Source organism: Lathyrus oleraceus, chromosome 5, assembly GCF_024323335.1.
Source record: "Lathyrus oleraceus cultivar Zhongwan6 chromosome 5, CAAS_Psat_ZW6_1.0, whole genome shotgun sequence".
Lineage (NCBI taxonomy): Eukaryota > Viridiplantae > Streptophyta > Magnoliopsida > Fabales > Fabaceae > Lathyrus > Lathyrus oleraceus.
The window spans coordinates 342,606,361-342,612,360 of NC_066583.1; positions in this window are offsets into that span (position 1 = coordinate 342,606,361).

Genomic DNA, 6,000 nt, shown 5'->3' on the forward strand with positions numbered 1-6,000 from the left:
TGGCGGAAATATTGGTCGACTCGGCCGCAGGTTTTGAGTATCTGAGCCTTCTTGACGGGTACTCCAGCTACAATCATATTCTCATTACCGAAGAGGATGTCCCCAAGACAGTATTTCGATGTCCTGGTGCGCTGGGGACATACGAGTGGGTCATCATGCCGTTTGGTTTAAAAACGCGGGAGAGACTTATTAAAGAGCCATGAATGCCCTCTTTCATGACTTTATTGAGAAGTTCATGCAGGTATATATCGACGACATCGTGCTAAAATCGTCATCTCAAGAAGGACACATAGATCACCTTCGACGCTCGTTCGATAGAATGAGGAGATATGAATTGAAAATGAATCCATTGAAGTGTGCTTTCGGGGTACATGCAGGTGACTTCCTGGGATTTGTGGTACACAAACGAGGGATAGGGATCAACCAAAGTAAGACGAAGGCGATCTTAGACCTCAAAAGCCCATCTACAAAGAAACAACTCCAGTCTTTGTTGTGGAAAATAAACTTCTTAAGAAGGTTCATCTCGAACCTAAATGGTAAAACGAAGGTGTTTTCGCCACTACTTAAAACCAAGAAGGAAAGTGATTTTCACTAGGGCCACGAACAACAAGAGGCTTTCGACGTGATCAAGGGGTATCTTACCAAGCCTCCTATCCTGTTGCCCCCAGAAGAAATAAAAGTATGAGATTATATATTGTTACATCCGATACAACTATAGGGAGCATGTTAGCCCAAGAGGATTGTAATGGTGTCGAAAGGCCCATATATTACCTCAGTAGAATGTTGATAGATGCTGAAACTAGGTACAGTCTCATAGAAAAACTATGTATGTGTTTGTACTTTGCCTGTATGAAATTAAAACAATATATTAAACCAGTCTATGTTTATGTTTTGTCTCACTACGATATTATTAAACATATGTTGTCTAAGCCTATTCTACATAGTAGAATTGGGAAATGGGCACTGTGTTGACAGAGTTTTCTCTAAATTTTAAGCCTTTAAAGGCCATGAAAGGCCAGATCGTGGCGGATTTTATAGTAGATCATGCCATGGTCGAATCATCCCTGAATATGGTCGACACCATGTCATGGCGTTTATATTTCGATGGTTCGAATCACAAAGACAGAACATGAGTCGGGCTTTTGATATTATCCCCTCAGGTAGGCCCTACAAAGTTTAAGTATAGGATTAACGAGAAGTGTTCTAACAACGAAGTCGAATACGGGGCCTTAATAGTTGGCCTTTAACTGTTGAAAGAGTTAGGAGCCAGTCGAATCGAGGTAAGGGGAAACTCAAAGTTGATAATAAAGCAAGTCACGCGCGAATATAAATGCATCAAGGGGAGTCTGCTGAAATACTTTGTGATTGCAACACGGCTACTAGAACATTTCGAAATTGCGGACATAAGACATGTGCCCAGGAACAAGAACCAAGAGTCCAACGAGCTGGCCCAAGTCACTTCAGGGTATAAGATGTCTAAGTCGAGGTTACAAGGCATGATTTAGGTTCGGGAAAAAATGGTGTCAAGTACACTCCCAACAGAGGACGTCCTCGACGAGAACGTCAGTCGTGGTAAAGATCCTGAAGAGGAGTGTCAAGAAACCCGGGGAGTCGAAGAGGCAGAGGAACATGAAGTTTTTTCTATCAACAGTTCATCACTGACAGATTGGAGAAATCCGATCATCGACTACTTGGAGAATCCAATCTGAGGTATTGACAGAAAAACCCATTATAGGGCTTTGAGCTATGTATGGTCAGGCAACGAATTGCTAAAGAAGACACCAGAAGCTTTACTACTCAAGTGTCTGGGAGATACCAAAGCATATTTGGCCATCTACGAAGTGCACAGTGGGGCCTATGGCGCCCACCAAGCAGGCCATAAAATGAAATGGTTGTTGTTCCAACAAGGGGTTTATTGACCCAACATGTTGAAAGATTGCATCGAGTTTGCCAAAGGATGTCAGGAATGTCAAAGGCACGCGAGTATACAACATATGCCGACAAGTGAGTTGCATGCCATTATCAAACAATGACCCTTTAGGGGGTGGGCTTTAGACAACATTGGAGAAATTCGATCGGCTTCATCAAAGCAACAAAAGTTTATCCTAGTTGGGATAGACTATTTCACCAAATGGGTCGAAGTTATCCCTCTGATAAAGGTGGACCAAGAGGCGGTGATCGAATTCATTCAGAGGCATATCGTGTATAGTTTTGGTATATCAGGAACCATTACGACAGATCAAGGTTCAATGTTTGTGGGATAAAAGATGCAGGATTTTGGCGGCGAGACGGGTTTCAGATTGGTTACCTCTACACCTTACTATGCACAAGAAAATGGCCAAGTATAAGCAGCCAACAAGGTAATAATAAGTCTGATTAAGAAGCAAGTTTGTAAAAAGCCAAAGAATTGGCACAAGACTTTGAACCAAATTCTATGGGCGTGTCGAACATCCCCTAAAGAGGCGACGAATTCGACGCCATTTCGACTAACGTTTGGTCATGATGCCATATTGTCGGCGGAAATATGTTTACAATCCATCAGAGTTCAGTGCCAAAATAACCTTCAGTCAGAGCCATACTGGAACATGATGTACGACGAGTTGGCTGATTTAGATGAAGAAAGGTTAGCTGCAGTCGAAATGCTGATCCGATAAAAGGAACGCGTAGATAAGGTCTACAATAGAAAAATTAAGGGAAAAAACTTTGTTGATAATGACTATGTGTGGAAAGTAATTATGCCCATGGATCGTCGGGATCAAACCCTAGGTAAGTAGTCACCAAAATGGGAAGGATCATTTCGAGTAACTCAGACATACAGTAACAATGTGTATAAAATCGAAGAACTTGGTCGGGATCAAAAGGTCTTAAGAGTAAATGGGAAATATTTGAAGAAATATAAACCTATGCTACAGGACATACAGATCCAAAGATAAGTTCATTAATTGTTAAAGAAGTGTCCCAGGGGGAAATTACAAAAATGGTTGACAGACCTACAATGATTAAAGAAAATTTTTAATGGGGAACCTAGATTTGAAATCCTCAAACACGGTCATCTCATGCTTAATCCTATTATCCAGAGATATTTTCTTCCCGCGTAGATACTCTATATCAGCTTCAATTTTGAGGGCTCTCTCCCCATGAGACACCTCTCTCATGACCTCACTGTTGATTGCCTCATGCTCTGGGATCCCTTCGTCCGTCTCCAAAGAAGCCTTCTGCGCTTCCACTTAGGCAATCTTTTTATGAAGCTCCACGATTTAGGCTTGGTAGTCAGAGATTTGTTGATCAAAGACTTCCCGCTGACAGAGACGCTCTTCTTTCTTGTGTTCAAACTCATCAAGCTCCCTTTCAAAAGCCTCACTGGAGTCTCATTCGATCTTTGCCTCGTTAAGTTTTATGTTTATTTGGAAGTCAGAATTTTGCTGGAGGTTCAAGTCCTTGGTGAATTAAGTGAAGAAAGCCTCGAACTCGACAAAATACTTCACCATTAAGGCTGGAAGGTCGCGAAGGGCCAGAGAATCGAGAAATTTGAAGATATCACAAGCGACCTCCCTATATTTTTTAAGAGCATCCAAAAACCCATTGTCGCAGAGTGACGCTTTTAACTGTTGAAGGATGAAGACAACATAAGCATGAAGCTCTGAGGAATCACCGACATCAGTTGATGGAGTTGGTGCGTCTGTCGACAACCGACGAATTTGTTGAAGTTTTCTCAAAGCCTCTACATGATTCCGGTGTTTGATGAGCCTTATGTCATCCAGAGTGGGAAGGTTGGCCGTCGCATTTTCGTCAGCCACGTTCGCGTTTGGAGGTGTTGGGGAAGCAGGTGGTTGAGAGGCCACATGAGAATCAGGTTGAAATTCAGCTTGTTGTTGTGGGCTTAAGGCAACATCAACGTGGGGATGTTCAGTCGAATCTCTGACTTCGGTCTCGACCTCAATCGGGGAACCCACTGGTCCCTGAAAAAACACAAGTGTTAGATTATAAAGCAAAAAAAAACCCCGGTATGGAGAGAGAAGTATGAGCCAGTACTCGGAGATCGATAGGAGGCGAAGCAGTAGGAGTCCTTTCTGGATCCCCGGGAGTGAGAACCTCTTCAACTTCTTTTTGGATGGTCAGGGAAGCCCTAGGATCTACCTTGGTCGGAGTTTTTTGGGTCGGAGCCTTCTTCCACCTCGTAGGAGTGGGTGGAGTCTTGGATGGAGCCTTCGACGAAGAGAAAATGTGGGAGTGTGCACTCCCTTCGGAATATTCGTCTTCCGCCACAGGAGCCTCTTCAGACACCTGAATAGGGAGACATATAAAGAAGTGGTTAAAGAGGAAAAGTCTCAGTATAAAATTGGTTCGCAAAAAGAATGGGTCATACCTAAGGAGGAGGGGTCGAAGGCACCCGTTGCTTTTTCAGAGGTTTTTCCAGAGGCAGTTCAGCAACCCTCTTTCGACCCTTAACAAAAAAAATCATCAGATTGGCAGAACACCAAATAGATAAAATTAAGTTAGTGTATAAGTACCTTTTTAGGGGTTTCGTCAACGACATGCTTTTGGATTTTTGGGCCAGGAGCAATAACAGACGAATGCGGAGGTTGTATGTCGCTGGCGAGGGTGGAGAGCGCATCAACCATTTTTTGGAGGAACTGATCGCTGGAAAAGCAACAATTATAGTAAGAGTTCCACCAGTCATCAAACTCAGTGGCCGTCAAGAAATATTTTTGGAATCGAAAAAATGGGAGTTCATAGCAGTTGTTGGATCGACAAAAACAAAGACAAGCCCTATGGTCATCAGTCGTTAACGATCGACCATACAAAATGATGTCAGTATCATGAGATACTAGAGATTTTGGGACCATCTGGCTCATGCCTAGTTTACGGCCGACAAGGTTCGACTGATGGCTCATGAAGCCGAATCCCTTCGACCCTGGTTCAATCCTATAGGATAGTAAAGTTGGAGACAGAAAATCCCTCCATATAGCGTTCGACTGTGCTGCAGTTTGGGGAGAGCTTCTAGGGAAAGGATCCTTGAACCATTTGGGGCCAAAACTCCTGTTAGTGAATAGCGCCATACCAGGAGCGAACTTGTCCGCTTCAACGAACATGTTTAGATATTTCATGAAGATGCTGGCGTTGGGGGTTTCCTGATAGGTTGTCAGAGCTAACCTGGCCCCTTCGATTGACCGATCTTTGTTCAGTCGCATAAGATGCTCCGATGTGACGTATCCCAGTTGATACTTGAAGGTAGCGTTTAGCCAATGTTGCAAGAGCCACAAAGTACCTGACAAATTCAAAGATTTGGGGGTGTTGGCGAGGAGTTTCAGCTTCAAGGTTGCCAACCCCAGGGCCTGGTACAAATAAGCCAACAAAAGTTTTCCCAGCGATATTTGTCGACCCTCATGTATCTGGATTGCTAGGGCAATATAACTCTTGACTATCTGCAGGGACCCGAGACAAAAGACATAATAAGAGAGCCACAATATGAGGAAAGCTATGTGTTCTTCATCAGACACTTCGATAAAATCTTTGTTGTGATGGTCTTCGATGTAATTCAGGAGGCTGGCCCGACCAAATGTGAAGGTATTATCTATCGGCAAAGTTGGGTCGAAGGTCACCCCTAAGGGTGAAAGGCCGGTAATTGCCGCCACATCAAAGAGAGTAGGCGTCAACATCCCACATGCAGCTGAAAGGTGTTGGTCGAACCTTCCCAGAAGTAGAGAGACGCCAGTAAGATGCAGGGGTTAACACGATGGGCATATTTCGAGATCTGAACAAGGTCGAAGATCCCAACGCTCCTCCACTGGTCATGGCGTTTGTGTTGGACTTGGTTAAGCCACGCCAAATACTCCTTATTGCCAGGAGCGGGCATGGAGCGAAAAACCCTAGCTTTTGCCTCCATGAACTTGACATCGAGTGCGATGAATCTGTCGAAAGTAGGAGGCATAATAGGTTTATACCCAGGAAAAAAGGGTGTTACCTTTGTTGGGAAATATTTGGCATCAGCAAAGGGAC